The 27,698-nt window shown below is 34.3% G+C and overlaps 1 protein-coding gene across 1 annotated transcript in view; it reads right to left on the reverse strand.

The window, feature by feature from the left end:
• Positions 1 to 27,698, reverse strand: part of Cht6 (Chitinase 6) — a 334,867-nt gene that overhangs the window by 199,892 nt on the left and 107,277 nt on the right.

Genomic DNA, 27,698 nt, shown 5'->3' on the forward strand with positions numbered 1-27,698 from the left:
AATATTTTGGCGGGTGCGGAGATTATTGCTACTGGCTTTTATATCAGCATTATTTCAGTTAACCATGGACATCTTATATATTTTTTTCTATATTCGGTCTTAAGACAATCAAAGAAGTAAGATTCGAAATTCATCCTATGTCATATCTAAGCCCAACAGTCGAAAAAGCTAGGCTAACCAACCGTTCAAAGGTAGTATTGGCTGGTTTGCCGAGTATTTTCCAACCAGCTTAAATACCAACGTAGCTCTTACAAAAGAAGTATATTTGTGAAGGACAGTATGAGATCGAATAAATGACAAATAAATTTGCTAAATGACCGACATTCACTTTAAATTACGCTAGGCCCACATATTATTTATCAACTCTATTTTTGAAATTATCAAATGTCAGCCATTAACCAACGTAGAGCTCACCAAGTGTGCTGATAGTAGTGTCAGAAACTACCTGTAACCCTTCGTAGTGTAGTGATTGCTAACGATCTCACCTTTGGTGTAAACGTTCCCGTGTTCGATTCCTGATGTAACAATTATTTCAGACTAGCCACCTAAGTTTGGTTTTCCTAATTTACACCAGGCAAATGTCGGAGTGGTACCTAACATGATGGACATGATGGTTCCTTCCCTGCCCATTCCTTTCTTCCACTCCAATTCTTAGGGTAGTGTGATCGCGGAGAGATGTCATCCCTCATACATGACGGACTAATATGACTGATGAGATGTCACCTCTCTACTCCTAACTCCTAACCACAAATTACCTTAAAGCCATATTAAGATTCAATTTCTTATTATTTATTTATTTATTTTTGTTTAATTCCAGAACTGACCTGAAATTCCGATTTTCTGCCTTCAGACCTATACATTGAGCCTTCTTAAGTAAGAATCCTAGGAAAATCTGTGGTTTGCAACACAATGCAAATAAATATAACTGCAATCCCGACTGTCGCAATCTGAAACGTAAATTTTGCCTTCCGTTGGCAGAAACCAGTACAGAATGAGGCCCAATGAGCTCTACAAAAATGCAAAATTATAATCTTAAAAGTTATTAAGGTTATTGTCCGCTGTGCTTTCATTAGTTTGTACCCAAACATAAACAATGAGAAAAGAAAGGATTGTAATTTATAAATTGCATTATTTAAGGAAAATGAAGCTGATTGTTTATGAAAATAATGCTTTTAAGTGTTTGGTATTATATGTAGTATTTTCTTTGATAATGGACATAATATTTTATCAACTATTAAAAGGAATGAGAAAAACTTCCTCTTACATTACGTTGCATTGTTCTTTCCGTTGTTTTATGTTCTTTTAATGATTTTACATGACACACTTTATTATACTTTAGCCTGGAGCTAAGCAATCCTTAAATACGATTTTACGAAAAATTCACACTCATTTGCGTGAATTCCGATGTTGATAATAGTGGAAAAGTTCCACCTTGCTTTATTTATTTACTTACTTAAGCAATCGCTAGGATTCGGCCTTTGACTCTGTATACTGCATAAGAATATATATATATATATATATATATATATATATATATATATATATATATATATATATATAGAGAGAGAGAGAGAGAGAGAGAGAGAGAGAGAGAGAGATAAAGATTGTAAAGTCGTCATTGTATTTAATATGATACAACTAGGCTGTAGCCGACTGCCGTATACCCTCGGCTTAATCTTAATCATCAGAGTATGTCTTCTGCTTCAAGACGTGTAGTGTTCCGTTTATATTTATTTATTTATTTAAATCATGACTCGAGAGATAAAGTGACTATATCACTGTGTTTTTATCCTATTCTTAACCGCTGTTCAAGTATACCGAACATGCGATAAAATCGAAAGATCGACCTTTCTCGAATCACAATTCAAAAAAATGAAATGAAATCTTTGAGTTTTACGTCCCACGGTTATGCCGGTTAGGCTAAAGGAGACGATGATGATAAGTAATAAATGAAATGGTGGAATGAAGAAAGTGGGAGGAAACGGGAGAACCCCGAGAAAACCCACGCACACGGTGTTTGTCCACCACAAAGTTCACTTTGTGGGGGCTGGGATCGAACCCGGAACCCTAAGCACCAGAGGAGAACGCTCTACCACTGAGCCACCGCGGCTCCAAAATCACAATTCAACTACAGGACATAAATGAAATAAATATTTATTCCGTTCTACATTTCTGCTACACTACCACAAATATTATCACTTATACTGCTGGAGAAATCAGGAACTAATTGTTTTGCTTAATGTTTACTACAGAATCAAAATTTAGTGTTCTTATAAACATGCATAAGAGTGCAATTTTGGTATAATAGTGTTTTTAGGAGGCAAAGATTCTATGTCCTTTGACTTATCGAAATTAGATTCCCAGGATGTCAAACACATTGAATTCAAGTTGTTGAATTGTATAAAAAGTCCATGGACTTTGTGAAAATTCTATGGGAAGACTCTATTGCGATTGCGATTACTAGTATAATGCCTGGAAAACGTTCTGGAATTTCACAAGATGAAACACTAAACTATTTTAATGGTACTGTTGAAACCATAGATTGAAACTGTCAGTGTTTGACACTGTCAAAGATTTCCAGAGAACTGATCACTTTAAAGCTTTTATGAAGAAATTGTATACTTTATACAGACGGTTTTCTAAGCATTGTCGCACAATGGAAGAAGTGTGTCATTGTATCTTGGTGTGCACTTTCTGACGAGTTCTTGCAATGCTGTGGGCTGCAAGTATATTGAGGATCGTACAGACTGTGTAGATATCGTTTTGAGTACTCCCCCTTTATTCCATTAACTCATTGAACAATAAATTCAAACATGAATGCATTTCGAGATTTGAGAAAAATGTGTTCGAGTCCAGAACTGCTTCTGGATTTAGGACTGATATATAATAATACTTTTAGGTATTGTAGTTTTCAATGTCACTTTTGAACTTAACACTAAATTGCAACTATTATACTTTAAAATAAATTTCAACTCGGATAAATTAATTTTATGTCAATCTTTCTGAGATTATTTAAACCAATTTGACTCAATCTTTTTCTGTCGTGTGATCTTGGAGATTAAACTTTCAAGTAACTCTTTGGCAATCATACTGATTAAGAATTAACTAAAGTTTGTACAAGTTTATGCATTCTATCTGAGTTTATAGTTGACATTGTAAATTATTCAGTTGGAGGCCCAGTCAACAGATTTGACCCCAAAAAAAAGTTCTCAGCAGCAGCAACTCCGCAAGGAATGAATATATTTATCTTTCCACGTTATTAGTGCATGAATAGTAAACTAACGAGGCTAAGAGATCAGTTTCTTAACTATAGGGTAGTAATAAATTGCCTAAGAGTCAAGGACATAAGCTCTTTTCTTCAGTAAAAATCTAAACCCATCTATTAAGCTATTGGAATTCAACCCCCTACAGACATGAACAAACGCTGTTAACCGTAAATAACGTGCTGAAAAAAGTAATTGTGTGCTGAAACAGAAATGTCAAAGGACACTCACGTAATTCTTGTTGTAAATTATTCAAAAAGACAAAAAATAAAATAATGCATAATTGAGGGGAATCATTTGGGAGTTTCATGCTAAGTAGCCTTGAAGAGATGTGAAATTTACGGACAATCTTTCGAGTAGTGTCATGATTATAGCCCAAAGGTGAAAGAAAATTAAAGTATCTTTTATCAAATCAAGAGTTTTATAACCGCAAATTTGAACGATTTGCAGAAATATGTCAAATTGCTGAAGCATCTTACAGTACAGAGATAAAATATTAGGAAATATATTTTCCTTCCGTAATTGTTAACTACTGGCTTACCGGTAATGATTTTCTTACATGTTGCCGCATATTATGAAATTGTCTGATTATGCTTTTATATCCAATTTAGCGTTGAGAACGTGAAGAACGTAAAGTGAACTTCAAATCACTAGTCAGCTTTTTATCCGAGCCGTTGTGTTGAAGGAGATGAATTTGCTTTTATTTTCTAGTGACAATAGAAGTACTCTTGTGATCGTTAAAATGAAAAGAAAAAAGAAAAAAGGAAAAAAATGTTAATGGATTTACTGTTTGATGATTCTACACGTCTAGAAATTGCAAATTGGTTTTTAGATGTCTTTCCGTCTATATGTGTAAAGGCCTAGAGGGTGTACCCTTGAAAACATAAAGACAAATTTCGAACTTAGGTTTCGATTATATTCTCCTGGGGGGGGGGGGAGAGAGGTCATGTTTTTCTTCTACATCCAAAAATACGAGTAGTTTACTGCAGTGTAAAAATCGAAAATTCCATTTTTCTTTTCTTGAAAACGACTCAAGATTTCGTTCAAATTTCTTGAATATTCGTAAATATATCTCTAAGACCCTGAAATATGCAGAGTTAATTTCTCTTACGAAGAAAAGTCAAGACAGAATTTTGTTCACATTTCACAATAAAATTTTATTAACAACCCTATAGTTGGCATCATTCATTAGTACTAGAAAAAATCCAAAACGTATTGTTTACTTTTATGAGTGAGTTGTGTTTGAGTTTTTCTTTTCCCGAAACAGTCCTTACAATTTTATTCATATTTTTATAAATGAGTATTTCATTAATAAATCTAAAGAGTGGCGTGATTGGAGAGTCAATCTAAAAAGCTGAAGGTGTAAAAGTTAGTGCAGTGATCGTACCCCTTATTCCTCTTCTGTACATCTGGTTCTTCTAGGTAAGAATTTTGATTTTAATTATGCTGGTAACATCATAGAAATGAAATGTGCCAAATAGAATAAAGCATAGTATCCATGAAAGGAAAGATATGCTACATGAAGATGAAGAATGAATTATATAAGTGAAAACCAACAAGTCCAGGGAAGAACGGCAGAATAGTACTGCACAAAATGTTGTGAACCTAGCCAAGCACATATCGCGGGCTTGACTCTACCAAAATACTTTATTTAGCAGAAGTACAATGCTCAGCAATTACAACATTACATTACAGCCTGAGCATCTGTACACTAGTGTTAAAAGTTTTGGTAGCTATCTTAGAGTAACTGCAATATCAATTTTATTTTTCTTGTGTAATGCTTGTTTTCTTGTACCGCGTTTAAGAGGTACAACGCATACAACAAATAATCTTACACTTTCGCTGCTATACTCATTTCTTTATCTGAACATTATTGCAGTTCACGCAATTCCGAAAATATATAAAAGGGAATCGAATATTACAATATGTCCTGAAGAATTACTTATTTCTTTCCCAAGTTATGCGCTTCAACGAGTATTGAACCTGTTATCACATGCATGCGCGTCGACTACGCGACTACGTGGAGCTACAGGGTTCCAGCAGCAACAAGATTTTTAGTTTGGACCCGGGTTTGAACCCGTTTCTCTTACGTTTAAGTCAGCCGTGTTACCAACTGAGTCAGGGCAGCCCCAACTTATCCTTATAGTATCTGTATAGTTTATTTTATCACAGCACAGACCTTTATGACAGTGTTAATAAAAGATTTTAACTACAAGGAAATCAATCAAAAAATGTGGAGACTCCCCTAGAAACATATAACAGGTCTCGCCATTGATTTGTACCCATATAAATTTTGGAAAGTCGGCATTGTTGATCACATGTACTGAATGTAAGGCCTATGTGTTAACCATTCTGCTACCCGCAAAAGAAATTGCAAGATTAAACAAAGATTTAACAGGTCTTAAAGTGTGTTTGCTGTGTAAAAAGAGAGAATCTGTTGTATACTTCGACACACAATAATGTTTCATTCTTTTTTGTCATACACTATCTTGGAAGGTGGATAAATCCTTATTTTTTTTTATTTATCAGTAATATGACTCTTCTTTCCGTTTTCACACAATACTATGCTGAATTTGATATCTTGTTCTTAGTTTTAAAAAAATGAAGAAAGTATTGCCCTGTACTCTGTATTACTACACTTACTTTAACATTACGTGTGAACATGTCTATAAAACTAACTATTTTTTATTCAAAATTTACAATCAAAAAAATATACAGCTGATAGAAAACAAAGTTTTCCAGTTGAAACGAGACATCCGGATACATTAGTTCTTTAGTTAGAGAACATAAAACATTTTCACATGTGTTGCTGATCCTCGAGTGTTCCCGTTCGTTTAAGTTCTGTTCTGGTATAAAGTCACCGTTAAAACATTAAATTGGGCAATTCCTTAAAAGATGTACATGGATAGCAGAACTGTACACTAAATTCATGTTATATGATAGACTTGTTTTCTAAATTATAAAATTATATTAAAATATATGTGTGAAATTTTATATCGATAGCGAACATATTAGGAAGAAAGCTATGATGTAATAATGATAATTATATTTAAAATTTAGCTTAAATAGCTGAGAATATGGAGCAGACAATGCATTTATACTTTTCCCTTAGAAATAAATTGATCTTCTTGTATGATCAACAATATATCAGTCATTAACTAACGTGTTCTATAGTATTAAGTATTATTCCGCTATAATCCTTTGTTTGCCTCTTATTTTGAAAACTTATAAACAACTACTAATTGCAGAGATATCTTCATAAATAGATAGCCTTATTTATATATTAAGATGTTATGTTTATATGTTTGTCTCCAAAGAAAAGTTTATATGTTTGTCTCCAATCCTTTCAACAATGAGATCTCGAAAACCACAAGTGCTACAAATGTGCCGTTTTCACAAGTCGATTCCAAATTTTGTATAGATTGTCCAGTTCTAATTGAATATTTTAAAAAGCGTGGCCGTTATATCTTAATTACATTTTCTGGTGTATACTGGAAGTATTGAAATTAAAAAAGGTAAAATCATCATATTCTATTACTTATACATTCCAACACCACATAATTGTATACACGAGTAGTATATATCCCAGGGGTTTGTTTCATAGTCAAATGATAATGAAAAACACAGGATAACCATTTCTCCAGTCTAAGATGAATCTTTATTGTTTGGAGTGTTTCGCCCAATGAACACCATATATCACTGATATTATAATTAATTGTACGTGTGATATACTTGCTTATTACATACGCATGCAAGAAGAAAGAAAACACTTATCATATATGAATTAGAAACTCCAACCGGAAGTAGGCTAAGATCTTGCAAACGGTGCGAGATATTGAAAAAATTTCCCCTTTATGGCACCCCTTGTTAATTTTTATCAAGACGTCTTTCACTTATGTTTGTAAAGAGACATGTACAGATGTTATGAGGAATGACAATGAGATTCATGCTCATATGTGAATGATGCGCTGTGTAGAGAGCGCAGGTTCAGCTAGTGATGATCATTAAATTCTAGAAAACTATTCTAAACAAAGTGTCACTTTCTCTAATGGTGAATTAGTTATCTACTACAATTGTAATAAATGGGGAATCTACTTACTTATCTCTTTCGTTAATGGAGGAACAACTCGTAAGTATTTTCAAAGGAACTTACCTATAGAAAAAAGAAAGAAGCAACATAATATTAGCCAAAATTCACAGAATTATTCATGCACGTACTTAGCAGTAATTTTTAGAGGATTTTCAAGAACTCATTCATTCTACTAACTCGAAATTCCTACAATAATTTCAAAGATATTAAGAGTTAAATGTTACATCACAAGATTATCTTTTAGTTTATAGATTTTTTTTATTTGATCAAATACCAAATAATACTTTTGATAAAGTGGATATTTTCAAATATCTAGGATCAATATTAACAGACATAAACCACATTCACGAAAAAATTAGATGTCGAATAAAAGCAGGGAATTTGTGTTATTATTCAGTTCAAAATCTCTTGTCGTTACGAATTCTGTCGAGGAATTTGAACCTTAAAATATATAAAACAATAATCATGCCTGTTGTTCTGTATAGGTGGGAAATATGGTCACTTACTCTGAGGGAAGAACATAGACTGAGAGTATTTGAGAACAAGATCCTGCGACGAGTATTCGGACCCAAGAATAACGGGAATGGAGAATGGCGGTAACGAGGAACTACATAATTTATACCGTTTACCGAACATTGTTAGGGTCATCAAATCTAGGAGGCTCAGGTGGGCAGGCAATGTAGCCAGAATGGCAGAGGGTAGGAACGCTTTCAAAGTCTTAACTGGAAGAACAATCGGAGACGACTATTAGGAAGACCTAGGTGTTGATGGGAGAACAATATTAAAATGGATCTCGTAGAAATAGGAATACAAAGTAGAAACTGGATCCAGTTGGCTAAAGATAGAAGTCAGTGGAGAGTTTCTGTGAACCTGGCATTGAACCTCCGGGTTCCATAGACCATAGAGTTAGTTAGTTAGTTAGATTTTTTATTTGATAGTTCTGACGTTATCTAGAAAATATAAGCTTGAAACAAAAACAATATATTCAAACGTTTTAAAATATTTCAACTGCTAAGTTTTCACTAGAGATTATAGGAGTACAAATTAATATGCTATGTAATTAAATGTTCTACCGAGGAACTATATAAGTTGTAGGTTTACCCAACATTGTTAGGCTCGTCAAGTCTAGGAGACTTAGGTGGGCAGGTCATGTAGCTAGAATGGAAGAAAGTAGAAACGCTTTCAAAGTCTTGACTGGAAGACGAATCGGAAAACGACCATTAGCAAGACCTAGGCGCAGATGGGAGGACAATATTAAGATGGATCTCGCAGAGATAGGAATACAAAGTAGAAACTGGATCTAATTGGCTAAGGATAGAAGTCAGTGGAGAGCTTTTGTGAACGCGGCATTAAACCTCCGGGTTCCATAAGCCATAGAGTTAGTTAGTTAGCTATGTAATTAAATGTGAGGTAAAGATACGTTTGAAGAAGAGATAAGAATGTAATATATATATAACAATTGAGATGCAGTAGTGTTTTCACTGTGTTTTATTTTATTTTAAATTAGTTACAATTATAGTTGTAATTTTCGTTATACTTATATAAGTATAATAGATTTTATACTAAATAAAATACTATGAAGTACCAAAAATGAAAAATTTTCAATTGAAGGGTACAGGAGAAAATAACTCAAAATCCATAAACTCAGAAAATTAGATTAGAATATTGTGTCATTAAATTTAAATAACTATTTGAAGTCGTAAAGAGGACAATTCGTTGAATGACAAATTATTGAAGATTTAAGAAGCATTCATTTTATTTACAAAAAAGTTAGAAATTTGATTTCTTTCCTCTCTAATCTTTAGATTTTTCTTTGTTTTCCGAACTCTTCAATTACATATGTGTTTATCTGTGTAAGAACTCCACAAAAGTATACAGTATAATATATTATATATATTGGATAAGCTTCTAGAACATGGGACAATTCTCTAAATATTTTCGTTTGTAGCGAGCATCGTCGAATGTCTAGATGTTTCGGAGATATGCGGAAATAGTTATTCACTCAAAAAAGCTGGAGAAATATGCATTATAATATTATCAACTAAAAATTTATCTCTTAATTACGCGACTTAGAAGAAAGGAAATCTTTGTTTTGTTTTGCTGTGCACGGCTTAACTAGTATGTGATGTACACAACGCTGAATACTTTTTTGAGCATTGAAAATCAAAGCTAACTGTTGAGAATTTCAATGTGGCAGCAAGTATTTTGTACATAGTATGACAAAAAACATACTGTTACCAAAGAGATGTAATGTAAATGAAGTTATAATTATTTGGTGAGTTGCGTTGGTAAGCTTAACATTTACTTTGATTATTATTTACGTTTTGGGAACACTAGTGTGTTTTTAATAAAGTTACGATAATAGTTGAAGTTGAATACGTTTTGAAGCTTTTTTCAAGTTTTTCGTTACTTACTTTATGTTGTTATGAGATGTTCTAGATTGTAGATCTTAAATATAATAATAGTAAGTGCAGTGGGTAGGGTTGTAGAACACTGGTCCGCATCCACTGATTGAGTTGTAATAACGAGATCAACCTAGTTACTGACCCGCCTTCACTCGCTCTCGTTCGCTCGGCATTACTTATGTGATTTGAGTATTGAGCTTTGATAAAGAAAGGAATCACCTGGCTGCTAATCCCCTTCACATATGCATGCGGATCAGCATTCTAGAAGCGTTCCAGTGCAGTGGTACGTCTAATATAGTTAACAGACACATACACAGGAATTTATTTCGGGAGGAGTCCAGAGCTTTGGGGGGTAGAGCAAATTCAATATGAGGATAAATTATATTAAAATTTGTAAAATATCCCTGAAATTAGACTAAATTTACAGAAAAGTCGAAGGATTTCGGACCCCCAGGAACCCATCCCCTGCATACGTCCCTGATAGTATAACTCCAGAGGTTGTTTATCTGAAGACTAGCACTTTCCCTTTATTATATGCTTCCATCTTGCAAAGTTCTTTCCTAATGTCCAAATCTAAAACTACTGAATATCAGAAAAATTTCTGAATTTCTCTATCTTATCGGTTATACACATTGCACATTTCATATCCACTCTACAAAACAATATTGAAACCCTATAACAAGTCATAATAACCCTGTACAAAGTTCCTTACAATATTGTGAGATCCTTGAAAAATTATAACCCAAGTGTTTTCAATTTATGATAGTTGTCACTTTCGATATGTTTTCTTCCGCTTAGGACTCGATAAGATAGCAAAAAGATATGTTTACATTAGAATAAATTTATTCACGTAAGTGAAAGTATTATAGTCATGATGAAGAGGAAAGAAAGAAAACACCAAGTGAACTTCTGTCTGACATTTACTGACAACAGCTTTTTTTTTTTTTCGCATTTTCCTCCCATCACATGTAGTAATTTCACGTGTACATTAAATGTTTCCCTCTTTCTTGAAAAGAAAAGGAAATAATACATAAAGGAATCACTTTTGCCTTAGAATATTCTTCCCACTGTTTCCCATAGAGAAGAAAGAAGCCAATAAAACTGTTCCATATAGTACAACATCTACTGAGAAAGCGACGCTACTACATCTTCCAAGGTGTAAATGCCATTTACAGATGGCAGTGCAATGGGAAGCATTGTGTTTTCCTTAACAAACTCATCTCCTGTTTGCCTTACTCCTCTGATATTACAGGAAGTTATGATGGGCCTTTTTCACACTATTTTTTTTTTTCCGGTATAAATCACTCTCTCTAGAGAACAAGTCATGTGTTCCTACTCAGTGTAAATGGTGCGCACAAGTCTCTGCATATGCTCATACTCTCACATTCAAAGAATATTATTGCTTACTCTGTATATGCACTTCCTTTCATTTTCTTTCTAGGTGTATCGTATATAATAAGACTGGGACTGGGACACTGTCATACTTGGAGTAAGTGGAAACGAAAGTTTAAAGAATAATCTCTTCCCATATATTTCAACGTTTTTGAAATTATCATAAATAACGATCACGAAGCTTCTTAGGTTTACTCATCATAGTTGAGATAATAAATGTAGCGAGGAAAATATGTTTAAATGCAGTTTAAAATCAAAATAATGCTATGCGTACTTTGAATAACTTGATAATTTCTCATGAACGAAAGGTGAGGATTGGTTACTGTAATTTCTTTGATATTTTCGAGAACATCAGTTGATGAGAGGCATGCAACCGTTTTAACGCCGAAGCAAGCAGAGGTATGACTCTACAAGTAAATTTTCCTTGTCGAAATTGTAACATTTTTTTTCGAAAAAAAAAAAGTCTGTCCCCTTCAAAACTCAATAAACATTTACTTGTTTCTCTACTGTAAAAACAAGACGTACGTTAAAAAAGGAAACTCAAAGATTTCTAAATATACATGCAATACATAAGTTATTTTGACATTCATTTAAGAGTGTATTAAGTTAACTCTTTTAAAACAGAATTTCTGACACTAATTGATATTTAACAACGGTCTTCATTAGTACATTTATCTGCTGATTTGGTGTTTCTCAGCAACTGTTTGTCTTGCAATATATAGTTATGAAATTCACTGCAAGTACTGTTCAAATCCACTAAACACCGCAACATGGATTCCATTGTCATCAGGTCAAGTTTGTGGTTTCCATGGTGGTTTGTCTCCTTGCTTCACTGTGAAGTCTTTCAATGAAAATAATAAATGTTTTATATTTGAATTATTTGCTGGGATGCTGAATTATTTTGGCAGTTGGGACTGCTATTCTGAGAAACTGTTTACGATTACTCGTTATTCCAAAAGAGCTCGCTGTTCAGGAAGTCCGGCTCGTTTCCGAGTGCAAAAATCATTATCAGATAGTACAGCGTTTCTCAACCTTTTTTCCTTTGGGACATACCAAAGTACGTTTCGAACTTTCGCGACACCCCAGCATGCATCCCTAGTGTAAAAAAGCAAACACACAAAAAAATATATACAGTACATCTTGTTAATTATGGAAAGACTATAAGATACAAATCTCATAACCAAATTACGTAAGACTCTTGAATAGAAACATATTAACATAAAAGAAACTTAATAATTCTTAAGCAGGAATATGAGAAAGAAATATTACCATCAGAAATAAAAGAAGACATCAAACTTAAAAACTATTGAGATATTTGTCCCTGGCGATTTTTGAAAAGCACATTTATGCGTGGACGAACTCTTGACATACATACTCTTATGTAGAGATGCGCACGAGACAAGATTTGTGGCTGTCTCGTCTCGAAAATGTGCTGTAAAAGTCATGTCCCGACTCGAAACATGTATATTTTTCTATTGGAAGAGCCGTGTCTCGACTCGAATTTTGTCAGGAAAATCCTGTCTCGACTCGTCTCATGCGCATCCCTACTCTCATGTCCAGTGTTTCTTTCCGAAGAAAAATGAACAGCGTGAAAAGCAAACTTGGAAGTCAAGTCTAAAATCAAGTCGATTGGCGATAAATTTTTATATTCTTTTTGAAGACAATTTCTTTGCGGAAGATCTTAGAAGACATTAAAAATCTCACGATAGATCTGATATGTATTCGCGACACACCAATGTGTCGTGACACAGCGGTTGAGAAACGCTGAGACAGTGTAATTGTTACAGGTCTTCCATGTTACAGATTCAGCATAGTGAGAATACCCTCTTAGTCACGCCTTAAAATTATTGAACTGTCGGTACTAGTTTTTTTTTAATACAGGAAAAATTTACATACAGGACAGGAAAATAGATTGTAAAATACGGGACAATCCTGTATATACAGGATGTCTAGAAACTCTGTTTTTATAAAAATTCATCATTATTATCTGCCACTATTGGTAGGTCACTTGACGCAACTGAGAACCTTCCATGATCCATGGTCTTCCGCAACTTCGGCTTTACGTACAATTTGACTATTTTGATATTGTCCAAACAGTAGCTTGCTTCGCCTCCTCCCTCTCTTTCCTGCTACCATAGCCTCTGGCACGTCCCTCATTGTACAGTTCCTTCTTAGCCAATATCCCAACTATAGTGACCGCAACGACTTGTGAAGAATGAGCTCTATACAAATCACAAAACTCCTTTCCCTCACGTGTCATATATCGGAAAAAATAGTTACGAGTCGTGGAGCTGCCTTCTGAACGCACACTTGAGAAAAAGTGAAACAGTAAAAACAAACCAACAACGCTGCCAAAGTTAGAAAACATGGCGAAGGAGCAATAAAAAAACACTTTAAAAAGTATAACACCAACATTAACAATTATTCAAATTAAACTGTAGCAATAATAATAGCGAAATATAAAATAATGACAACATCAATAGCAACAAAACAAAAGTTAGCGGCAATCTGGCAACATTGCACCCTCAAGAAATGTTTTCCGTATAGCGCGAGAGATGATACTCGCAAAATTTCAAGTAAGGAGATTGGCGACCGGAACACACCCTAACGTTCTACTGGGTGGTGAAATTGATAAATTTAGGTCAAGCTTCACGACTCCTCGCGTTCACTATAATTTCTCTTCCGCTTCTCAATTATATCTGAAACTAAGTACGACAACTAAGTATGAAAATTCGCCCTCAATCATGTCATTTTAATTAGCTTCATGTCATCTATCTATAGATGTATTAAATCTTTCATCTTTAGAGGACACTATAGTTAAACAAATATTAAAGTTTAAAAGTTAATCATAGTCTTGAGCTATATTCAAAGCATTAGCTAGAGATTTCGGCGCCCGGGACAAAGTAGAATTCGGTGCCCCCTACACTCACCTTATCAAGCGTTCTTTTTTCTTTCTTTCTTCTTTCTTTTCTTTTTTTTCACATAGAAACAGCTTTTATTGTTACACTACGCTGAATTTTTATCAGCTGCTTGGACAGACCATTGCATCAATCAAAAGCGATCATTATGTATTCTTTTACAAATAAGAGCTGTTTTCAAGGAGCTTATTTTGAACTTTTTGTTAAACTTCACAAAACTATTTTTTGTTAAACTTTTGTTGTGTACAAATCTACCTGGAGAATAGTTATGGAAATTTACAACTATTTACATTTCATACTATCGATATGAAATGAAATTTCAATACATTAGAAACTACACGTATGTGCTTTTTAAAATATTCTAAATGAGTGACAGCATTAATTTCCAGGAATAATTTGTGATTTTATTCTGGATGTGACCACACAATTAACATTTTTTAAATTTCGATTCTTTTACGATTAAAATTATTTTTTTGAAATGTAACGGAAATTCAGAAGGAGTCGTCTTTGCGAATTTCTCAACATTGATGAATGGAGGTGAAGAATATGTTTAATATTTGTATTTAAAAACCAAAATATAGTTTGGATACTACATATATTTGAAATTACAGTAATCACTTAACTTCTTAATAAACGAAAGTTCTGAATTTAAGGTTCTTATTATGTTCGAAATGGGTGACTGACAGCATTCATTTCTAGTAATAATTGTAAACTTTTGTAATTAACATATTAAAGACAGACACACAGACACAGACACACACACACACACACACACACACATATATATATATATATATATATATATAAGCTCCTATTCTACAAATACTTGAAGTTTGAAAACATTATTATTATTTTCCTAGTTTATTTTCATTTCTCATATTACTGCGCAAACAACAATTTACATGTCTCTTCAGCCTTCTCATTTTCATATCTTCATTCTCACCGTCGTGATAAATCCGATTGGGTAGAAAAGCGGGATTAAGTAAGGAAACTCATCACCGTTAAAACGCCCAAAACGTGTTTCAGACTTTGCCCGTTTCTGATTTTGAAAACGCTCCTGCATATACTATAAGTGATTACTCGGCACCTTGCATATCACATTGTCATTAACAAATCATATACAATAATTTTCTTAAAATAAGAGTAAAAACTTGTAACTCTTATTGAAACATTTGGGTTGCGAGCGGAGCGAGCAAGAAACTTTATCAACAGATTTATTTCTTTTCAAACCGACAAGAATATTAATAGGGCGCTAATACTTCTTTGGGGCGACGCATCGTTTATTCATTTCCAACACTTTTTCTTTCTTCTTGCTCGTTCGGCAACCCCTTGCTGTAAGCGCCTGGGTCAACCGCCTCGCTCGCCCCCCCCCCTAGCGACGTCTATATTTCATGTGTAGTGTCGTCTAGCTAGTCTCATAATAAAAGGCTTGACGATGGTGTATACATTAATATCAGTTCCATCTTAATAAGTGATCGAACAGTACATTAATATCAGTTCCATCTTAATAAGTGATCGAACAGTACATTAATATCAGTTCCATCTTAATAATTGATCGAACAGTACATTAATATCAGTTCCATCTTAATAAGTGATCGAACAGTACATTAATATCAGTTCCATCTTAATAAGTGATCGAACAGTACATTAATATCAGTTCCATCTTAATAATTGATCGAACAGTACATTAATATCAGTTCCATCTTAATAAGTGATCGAACAGTACATTAATATCAGTTCCATCTTAATAAGTGATCGAACAGTACATTAATATCAGTTCCATCTTAATAAGTGATCGAACAGTACATTAATATCAGTTCCATCTTAATAAGTGATCGAACAGTACATTAATATCAGTTCCATCTTAATAAGTGATCGAACAGTACATTAATATCAGTTCCATCTTAATAAGTGATCGAACAGTACATTAATATCAGTTCCATCTTAATAAGTGATCGAACAGTACATTAATATCAGTTCCATCTTAATAATTGATCGAACAGTACATTAATATCAGTTCCATCTTAATAAGTGATCGAACAGTACATTAATATCAGTTCCATCTTAATAAGTGATCGAACAGTACATTAATATCAGTTCCATCTTAATAAGTGATCGAACAGTACATTAATATCAGTTCCATCTTAATAAGTAATCGAACAGTACATTAATATCAGTTCCATCTTAATAAGTGATCGAACAGCATCAGTGTTTGCTGACGCATTAATGATTTACATTTAATTAACTCAATTAGTTCTATCGCTTAGTGTATGTCTCATCTCTGGACATTTCTTTCTGCTACACGCTAATACAATATTATAGAATTCAGTAAATTCTAACTACTTTTATGTCCGATTTTCCCAAAGCAAAAGTTAAAATGATTTTATAAAGTTCCGCCTTAACAATTGTGCACACTTATGTATTATCTTCGTGTCTTCTTGTTTACACACAAAAAAAGTATGTTTGTTTTGTCTGTATATGTGAGTGTGCATGTGTGTGCAATGTTTGTTCCAGCGTTCGTTGTGGGAAAATGTGTTCTTTTGTATCCAGGTTACTGGGCTACTGAAGAGAAGCAAAAGTGGATGTTACTATAACAGCGTCGGGTGTTTCGTGTCTTTCGTGAACTTTTCCCTCTCGATGCTTCGGAAGCTGGAAGAAGAAAACACTCATTTTGCTCTCTTTCTTTTCATGCAAGATTTTCATTGTAATGTGCTGTACCATTTCATTATTCACAACAGATATAACTTTAAAAAGAAAGAAAAAAGTGAAATACCGTATTTACGCGAATCTAATGCCAACCTTTTTGTTTAAATGTAGTATCCAAAATTATACAGTAGAACGTTCTAGAAACCGATGGCACCTTAGATTCGAAGCACAACTTGAATTCGTAGTTCACCGGTAACTTCATTCAGCTTTATCGTTTCTTACGACACAATGAATTTCTGAAATTATCGATTTTTTATGCAGAATGATTTTTAAAAAAATTGTTAGTGCAAAATTAATTTTAGCGTATTTATTTTGTACTGAAACGGCATGCAAAAGCAAACTTGGTCAGAGAGAAGAAAGGTAAATTGTTAGTTTTGTGACTTTCCAAGGATTTGATATAAGCATCGTGGGTAACACCAGTTGTTCAACCGAAAATTCAGTTCTTGCCTGACGCATCTCAACCTATCCTCGGTTATCTGCTCTAATCTACTAGAGAGGGGCACGGTGGCTCTGTGGTAGAGTGCTTACCTCTTGTGTGTGAAGGTTCCTGGTTCGATCTCCGGCCAAGTAAATTTGTGGTGGACAACATCGTGTCCGTGGATGTTCTCTGAGATACCACCGTTTCCTCTCACATTTTCATTCTATCAATTATTTCATCATCATTCAATCGCCTTATGCATCGTCTCCCCTTAGTCCAAAGGGCATAATCATGGGACGTTAAACTGAAAGATTTCATTTCATTTTTTCCCCACTGCACTAGAAGTGTGTCCTCAAATCTTTCAGGTCATGTGGCAATGATGGAACGTACACAGAATCCTTCACAAAACTCCATAGAAAGAAGTCGTAGGTACCTGTTGATTTTCTGACTCCTTTCCAACACAGCACGGATCCTACCCGCTGTCTCCCTCGATAGTCTGATCAGACGATCACAGCTTTCTATGGACCACAAACGTCCAGTTTATTCAAACTGCTGCATCGAGCGTAAAATGCAATTCCTTTGCGGTGCTTGCTTATTAAATTTTGTACGAAAATATCTTTGTACTGCTATGACAGTCCCTGTACGTGCAAATTCCATCATAGAATACGCACAGTCTGCCTTCGTGGACGCCATTTGTATTGTTAACTGTTTACTTACACAACAACTAGTGCATCTAGCGATTTTGACTTCGATTCCCGGCAGGAACTCATGTGGTTCGGATCCTACATTAAGCTATAGATCCGTGTCTCTATAGCCTCGCTGTTGAAAGGGACGCTAAACTCAAGTCTAACCATTGTAAAGGCCTTGACGTAAACTACAAAAGCACTTATAACCTACCTTTCTTTCTTCTTTGGGACCAATTTTGCTTTTGTATGTTATAACTCACAAAATAACTGCGCTTCAATTCAGCACCATTCTTTTTGAATAATTCAAAGAGGAACTGTATGTATTGGCCTATTATTACATAAAGTATTTGAATTAGGTAACTGCAAAATTGACGGAAAACAGAAAGTAACATTTGCCTTCAATAAAGCTTAAAATAATATGTAAATTTCATTTAAAACATTTGCCCGGTCTTAATTCAAAGACTGGAAGAATGAAAGGAACAAGATTGTTTCCACAACCCATTCCATTACCCGAGAGTTTATTCTCTGGTGTTATGCAAGCCCTCAGGACCAAACGTAGCGTTGATTGCATACATGTCAGGCGTTCCTAGAAAACAAAAAATGTGGATACATTTTCACCCAAAAAAATCACCCTGAGTCGGAAATCGTAAAAAAGGACATCTGAATTAGATCTGATAACAATCCGTGTACAAAAAATGGCGGCTCTAGGTCACTTTTTCCATGCGAAAAGATTATGGCAAACAAAGATACACGCATTAATATGATTGAAGATAGGTGGTGAAGTAATTTCAACAATGATTGTATCACGTAACAATGGGCCATCAATAAGCTTTGTTCTGACAATTTGTTTACAAATCTATTGTGTGTAACATACATTTATCCTACCATTGCATTGATGTGCATTACATTCCACAACAAACTCTCTATTTAAAAAATATTTTAAGCTTTAAATTTAGGATGTGCAGTAGATTCAAATGAAATGAAAAGTGAAACGAAAACTTTCAGTTTTACGTCCCATTTTTATGCCGACTAAGCTAAAGGAGATGCTGATAATAAGAAATAAAACAAGTGAAATGCAGTGGTGAAATAAATAAAGTGCGAGGAAACAGGAAAATTCCGAGACAGTCCACACACACAGTGTTTGTCCACCACAAAGTCCACTTGGCACGGGCTAGGATCCATTAGATTCAATGCAGGTCCGTAGCCAGAATACTAACATACAGGTAGGCGACAAAATTTTGGGAGGCAAACTTGAATTTGATTTCATTCACTCCTACATATCAACAAACAACTGGGCCGCGGTGGCTCATGGGTAGTTATTCACCTCTGGTGCGTAGAGCCCCTAGTTTGATCCCAACTCTCGTCAAATGAACTTTGTGCTGAACACCGTGTGAGTGGGTTTTCTCGGAGTTCTAAGTATTACACTATTGTCACCCATCTCATCATCACTGTCACCCTCAGACTCGTTACATAACCGTGGGACGTTAATTTTTTTAAAGTACAAGTTTCAGGAGGGGAGGGGAGGGGAAGCTGAGCCTTTTGTCCACCCTCTAGCTACGGGCGTCATTCGATCCGATATTAGATTCCCGTCAATGCGAGCTTTATCATGTATATTTATATTATAAATCCACAAGGTAATAGCTTACTTCAAGTGATATGAACCGGTATCCATGGTTAACATACAGCGCGCAGATTTGACTTCAGTGATAGATTATCATTTGTAAAATGAGCAAACTATCCACTGAAGACGTTCCACACAAAACATAAAAAATACTCTATTATGTAGATTATGTCCACCAGCACAACACGGATTTTCCCAGCGCTACCAATAGTGCTAGATACCAGTAGCGGATACAGAAGGGTCGTTTGAAGGGACAGTGAGAATCATCTTCTGAACGATGAACGTTGGCCCGAGATACAGAATACAAGTTTCGCGTTAATATAACAAAGTGGTGCGATACACTACTAACGTATTTCATTCTTTTCAAAAGTCAGTTATAAATTCTCGATAAAAGAATTGGAGTTAAAGATATCTGTCCCATCTAATGAATGTAGAAATTTGAGTATTAAATAATATGAAGCTCACATTCCGATTATCGTAGGGGTTGGAACACAACAAGGAACAATTATAAAAACTTTTTCCATCTCTGGTGTGCTCTTCTCTCTCATGAAATGAAGCCAAAATAAAAACATGGACTGCCTAATTCTTCAGTACACTTTTGATTATGCATCAAATTCCGTCTATTGAACAAAGCCATAACTAGGTGAAGCAATTCAAAAAAATATGATTTAATATTAAAAACTAAAACTGAAGACCCGACTGCTTTAGCTTGAGAATACACCCACTGCACTATCAGAGGATGATTGAAAAATGGTTTTGTGGTTTTCTTAGGTAGGATGTTAAGAAATGAAAATTTTTGGTAAAAAGATCGGGACTACTCTCTCCGCCATTTTCGTCTTATCCACTAATGAAAATTCTTTCAAGATGATCATAGTGGAGATGTGAGGGAAAAATTTATACGTTACTTCCCTCGGTATAAACCCGCATGAAAAAAAAAACATTAAAAAACATATTTGTAATTTTTTATAGTAGGCTATCGATATGGCACCTGAAAACGTGACAGATTAAAAATTGCAATCTCTCTCGAAGTAAGTCATTCACGCTGCTTACTGGGATTTTAAAAAAATAATGAGATATTTGGATACGATAATATATAGAAAAGGCATCACTGAAATTTCCTATACGAAAAGAAAGATGAAATACAGAAAAAAGGAAAGTATCACTGCTTACCTAAGTAGAAAGCAATAAAGCCGTGTTCTTCATTGGTTAGGAGACAAGAAATTCTCTCAGCCGAATTGTCACATTAAAGAAAATCCAGAGGTACATGGTCTCTTACAGATCACTTAACTAACACCTTTGTACTCGCTTAACCAACCTTGTATAAGCAATAACTTAGTAATAGCCAACCACCAAAGTACAATCATGGATGTTTCTCCTCTCGATCTATCTAGATGAGCTGTGATATTGTGATATTGTGTAATCTTAGTGGAGATTATATCATTTTGTTTCAAACCAACAATATTTACTCATTCCAAATTTTTTAACGACATAGTCACTCGTCTAAACAGAACATAAGATTCTTTTACCATGTTTTAATCTTTTTTCTGTTTTTTTTTACTTCTTTCAAACTGAGTAAATTCCAACCTATCTTTTTTATTTTTTCTTGATTTTTGTATTGTTGCGTGCGTTAAGGACGAGGGAAGAAGGTATGATCTTGAGGGCAAGAAGAAGATTGAAACAGTTAGGCAATATTTAAGAGGGTAGTTCTAGTTCCGAACGAAGAGTTTAGTGGTGGACTTGACATACAACCTTCTCAGTTTACGGCAAATGACCTGCCTCAGATGACAGAACATTTATGATTACGCCAGCGATGATGACATGTATTAAATAATACTACCACTTTCACATAACGCATACAATCATCACTACATCACAACACATGTAGAAATCGTATTTACAGCAACTGGTGATATGCAATACAGCAAAAATGCAATCTTAGCAATTTTAGTTAACAAAGTTTCCGATCGCGGTTGCAAGCAACATTATATATATATATATATATATATATATATATATATATATATATATATATATATATATATATATATATATATATATATATATATATATATCGAATGAGATATTTCAAAAGACATTACTAAAAGAAATTGCAAATAACTCTCGACGCCGCTAGGGACATGGTGATGAGTTAGCTTCTCCCTTCGGAATCGTGAGGTCTTGGTTTCGAATCACTGGTGATTGTCCTGACTGATCTTATTCCTAAAGGTTTTCGTCAGTTCCGTCAGGCGACCTAAAAACATTAAATCTTTTAGTTTTACGTCCATGATTATGACCTGTAGATTAAAGGAAATGAATGATCATAAAATAGATAGAATGAGAATGTAGAAGGAAACACGATGTTGTACACCACAAGTTTGCCCTGGAACTGAAACCAGGGATCCTCGCATCAAGAGGAGCGCTTTACCACTGATACGTCGTGCCTCTAAATAGCAATAACTAAATAACAATCAGGTAAAGTAGGTTTAGTGTTTTAATATAGACAGTTCATAAATTTCTTTCCATAACTTTCTGCAGTTCGTTGTTAACTTTTTTACAGTGTACGTGTAAAATGGCTTCACGGCTATATCTGGAACTTCTTTAATACATGAATACCCGGTTTAAAATTTTGAGAAACTGTTTCTTATCTATGCATCGAGAATATCGTTTCTTAGAAACGAGATTTTGAAATGTTCGTTTTTGAGAAATGAAAGAAAAGTGGAAGAGGTTGTATAGGGATTAGGATTAGGGATTAGATTTCTGGGTTTTCGACAGCTATTGTATGGCCATGTTATCCTGTCACGCACATCTGAGGGATGACATCCCTCGGTGACCACACTGGCCGAGAAATTGGAGAGGAAGAAAAGGATGGAAAAGGAAGGAAGCGAACTGGGACTATTATGTTAGGCACCATCCCGGCATTTGCCTGGTGTGAATGAGGGAAACCCAGAAAAAACCTTACTCAAGATGGCTGGCCTGAAAAAGCTGTTATACCTTTTCGACCATCGGGAATCGAACCCAGGACTATGCTACGCGGGAGCCGGTTGTATAAAGCGGAACTTAATCTTATATTGTTGATTTCCTTAAGCGAATGAGAGGTCCTAAATCTTGATTCTTCGCTACACAGATAAAAAAAAAGACTGTTTGTGAAATTTAAGAAAGTATTTTTAACAGTCTACAGACAAATGTAGTGGAGTATTTTTATATCAAAGGGGGGGGGGTATTGAAACTTTTATACGCACAATTGGATTTCGAATAGTTAGGCACGTCAATTTTAAGTGAAAACAAGCGGAAACAGATATTTTTCATTTAATCTTGCGTATCAGAGGGAAATACCAAGCTGTTAATAACATAAGTGATTTTCCAAGCTTTTCAAATAGGGATGTAAATAAAATCTCACCGTTTTATTTTATTTTTCTATCTAAATCAATGCTACCATTTATTTCAATTCATTAAATGGTATGGCAAAAATTCATATTTACTTAAGTGAGTTCAAAATGGAATGACACCTTACTAAGTTCACGAAAGAAAACAGTCTTATAAAGAGAAAAGGCAATACAAGTATCCACTCGACATGTTTAATGTTGTTCAATGAATATTTCTCAAGATCAAGTCGAGTACTTGATTCACCTTCAGTCTACTTCATGAAGTAGTTTCACAAATATTTATTTAGTTCTTATTGCTTCTACATCTGAAAGGATAAACAACAAACACGGAACTAATCGTGGGAACACTCGCAGAGCTATGCAAGTGGGTCAATTTGATGGTTCATATAATCAAAATTGAAACGAGAAGCAACATAGGCAAAATACTGAAATTTCATGAAAACATTATTAATGTTACAAATTTCTTAGCATTTAACAGAAAAACAATTTGTCCAAAGATGATACAAAACTAACTCTATGGTCTATGGAACGTGGAGGTTAAAGGCCGCGCTCCCAAAAGCTCTCTATTGACTTCTATTCGTAGCCAACTGGATCCAGTTTCTATTTTATATTCTTATTTCTACGAAATCCATCTTAATATTGTTCTCTCATCTACACCTAGGTCTTCCTAATAGACGTTTTTCCATTGGACTTCCAATTAAAACTTTGAAAGCGTGACTACTTTCATCCATTCTGGCTACATGACCTGCCCATCTGAGCCTCCTAGATTTGATGACCCTGACAATGTTTGATAAACGGTATAAATTATGTAGTTCCTCGTAGTGAAGTTACCGCCATTCCCTATTCCCGTTCCTCTTGAGTCCGAATATTCGTCTGGGAATCTCGTTCTTAAATATTTTCAGTCTTCCCTTAGAGTAAGCGACCATGTTTTGCAACCATACAGAACAACAGGCATGACTATCGTTTTATATATTTTAAGCTTCAAATTCCTCGACAGAATTCGCGACGGCAAGATATTTTGTACTGAATAATAACACGAATTCCTTGCTTTTAGTCGACATTTAATTTATTCGTGAATATAGTTTTGGTCTGTTAATATTGAATCTAAGTATTTGAAAGTATCCACTTTATCGAAAGTATTGTTTGATAGTTTAACGCATCCATAATTTGCAGTATCCCGACGGACTTTCATGTATTTAGTTTTCTCTGCATTTACTTCTACCAGTAAACCCATGTCTCTGCAAGCTTTTAATAAAATCTCTGCATTTCTTCTATCATCTGCTATTAAATATAGATCATCAGTATACGGCATAACTTGGTGAATCCAAAGATGGTATATATTCAAAACAATAGATCTTATTGTACTGAACAAAATGCGGATGTATAGTTTTCGAGAAAGTGAAAAAAAGAATGAATTAATTTGTAAAACTATAGTTGATGCTGTATAAAAATCATACCATTTATTGAGGGTACACTAAGCCTTAAATATACCCTTCTCTTAAGCTTCTCATTATAACACTAACAAGACGACAATAGTATGGTTAATGATATATAGCTTAAAATTATCATTTAATGTAACTAAAGTATTGTCCGAATATAAGTTACCAATATGAGGCGTTGTATGGCAAAGTTGCATATCTCAGAGTTAAAAGACCAGCCCATAGGCCAAAAGATGGCAGCAAAGAAACCGATTTTGTACGCTTTTTCTATATCGATTCTAATAAATAATAAAAAAAATGTCTCAGCGTCTCACAATTTCTCAAAACTGAGTTACATCACTTTGCCATCCAACGCCTCATATAAATGTAATTTTCGAGAATATCGAAAAAATGAATTTTGTGACGTAAAGTGTGTTGTTCTTTGCCAGTTATAACTTATAACTGATGTTTTTATCTTGCTGGAAGAAATTCCCATTTATTTTTATACCGTATAATATCAAACTTCACTATTAACTGGCAGATTGTCGTCTCTTTCTAATGTTGACCCACTTACTTTTTATACATATAGTACATGTTCTACTTGTAAAAATATCAGAATCCAAAGATCATAAGAGGAAACAAAACATTCTCTTTTTGATGAATTATTTGAAATGTTTGGCAATATAAGTATTTCGATATTTAGGCCTTTGCTTCGGTAAACAAATATTAGTCTATATTTTCGATATTTTGTTCGTTTTCCTGGTTTTTCCTCACTCACACCAGGCACATCCCAGGATGGTACCTAAAATAGAGGTTCCAGGTCACTTCCTTCCTTCCCCAGACCTTTTTTCCTTCCTTTTCCTCGGATAGTGCGATCGCCGAGAGACGTTATTCCTCATGTACGTGACGCGCTAACATGGCCATAGTGCCGAAAGCCAAGAAATCGAAAATCTGAACCCATATCTGTAAAATTTAGATAAGTATAATGTTCTTAAATAGAGTGCAGAAAATTCTTTGCTTAAATATAATGACAATCACAAGTCTGTATGCATTAAGTATTTATAATGGTATAAATCCAGTTTTCATTCATTATTACCAGTATGTATCAAGCAAAATATTCAAATGCTTAATAAAAAATATTTAAAAAATCCTATGCATTGTCATAAATAAACTATAAATATACTGCGCATCTGTATCTATACGGTATCCGTAGCATCTTTCTATTTGCGTCCTCAGAGAAAGAAAGAGAAAGATGAGATAACAAACACTCAATGAACTTTTATAATTTTTGTTCTACAATTATGACTTCGAAAATAGTTTTTTTTCAAAAAAAAAAAAAAAAAAAAACGTAACTATTGTAAATACATTCTTTATAGTGTTGTGAATCCTATGTTATAATAGGCCTATCAAGAAAACTCGAGATAAACATCCAATACAATCTGTTTCTATTTTAAGCTAAGTATACTATGGTAAATAAATTGGAATAAATTATTACGGACACAAACTACGAAGTTAATAGCAGTACAGAGTAATTACTTGAAATCTCCTGAAATATAAATTTCTGACAACAAAATTATCAGATTGGTCATTCCGTATCGATCAATTAATATGAAGCAAATCACTAATTTTTGTAAAAATTTCAATACTCCTAAGTCACGAACGTCTTTATATGGAACGCAAAGATGAAATGAAGATAAGGAGTAATTGAGAAAGAAAAATTGGCCAGTTAGCAGAATTTAATATATATTAAGAAGTTTATGAAAGAAGATTCAATGAACACAATTTTGCTCTAGTAGTTATTAGGCCCAAAAGGTAAGCATACTTTACACAAGACATCAATAACACAACCACACACATACACACACGAAATAGAAGTTCTGTGTACAGGACCCCAGGATATGGATTCGATGTACTTTGACACGCAGAATCCAAATTTCGAAACCCCAAGACAATCGATCGTGTCAATTTTTTTTTAAATATATATATATATAAGCGAAAAACGTTAGCGATTTTAGATAGAGAGGATACAAGTAACACAGCCATACAAAAACAAGTTCTGTGCAGCGTGCTCCAAGGTATAGATTTGAAGTAATTTGGTACACAGAATCCAAATTTCGAAACCCCAGGACGATTGATCGGATCAACTTTGTTTTATGAGCGAAAAACGTATGTGCTATCTTAGTACCAAAATTCGCACCAAAATTCACTAAATTTTTTCGATCATTAAAAAAATTGACATGATCGATTGTTTTGGGGTTTCGAAATTTGGATTGTGCGTAAGAAAATACATCGATTCTATACCCTGGGACCCGGTGAACCAAACTTTTATTTTGTGTGTGTGGCTGTGTAATTAATAACATTTACAAGAATAATCAAGAAATTCTTGCCTCTTCCTCAACCGCCATTTATCCGCCATTCGCATGGAAATTAGAAATATATATAATCGAAAAATTTATTTTGATAAAGATATTTGCATTAATAATAACGCAATATATTTTTTATTTCAATGATAGAAGCAGTATTTACATAAGGAAGATGATTAAAGGCCCAACTTTGATGTTCAATCACAGTTTCTGGAAATAGCTATCGCTTGACATGTCTTCAAAACGTGTTAGTCAAGTCTTACAAATAATGTGTACATAAAAAAGTAAATAATATGGCCGTTACAAAAAGATGAGTGACCAGATCTCGGAAACCATAAACTCTAGAAATGTGCTGGTTTCACTGGTTTATTTCAAATTTTGTTTAGACTTGCCAGTTCTCATTCGAAAATTAAAAAAAAAAAATGTGCCGTTATTGTTCTATTCAACATTTTATGGGTCGTTTTGAGCCCATAAGATATTTGTCGCTAGGATGAAGCTAGGGTTCATATCCTTGTGGTAGGCAATCAGTACAGAAGGTAGGTATGGCGGGTTGGCGTACATTGCAGCGCTTTTCTTAAATATATTGCATGCCGACAAAACCTATTGTATGCTGTCAACTTCAAAGACTTCAAGAGCCGGAAAGAGGCGTATTCGGACGGATATGGATTTATAAGGAGAAAATCCGTTTGACATCATCTGTTACTTCTCCAAGTTTGTCACAAACTGAATTTAACATCTATACATTAAAATAATATGTTTATATGTTAGTCTATAGCAATTCACTCTCTGTGAGTCGTCCTGTCCTTCACCTGTGTCTAAACGAACAACACAGATATAGCGAAGAAATGGGGAGACGATCCATCATCCACCATATCATTTCGAGATCGGTCGGGTGGTTCAAGAGTTATGAAATCAAATAGTCACTTTCATTTTTATTTATATGGATTTATTAATGCTACAACATTTTTAGTGTTTAACGTGTAAAAAATGTCCAAAGATGTAGCATTAATAAATCCATATAAATAAAAATGAAAG

The sequence above is a fragment of the Thermobia domestica genome, chromosome 3 (assembly GCF_964235325.1).
Source record: "Thermobia domestica chromosome 3, izTheDome1.hap1.1, whole genome shotgun sequence".
NCBI lineage: Eukaryota > Metazoa > Arthropoda > Insecta > Zygentoma > Lepismatidae > Thermobia > Thermobia domestica.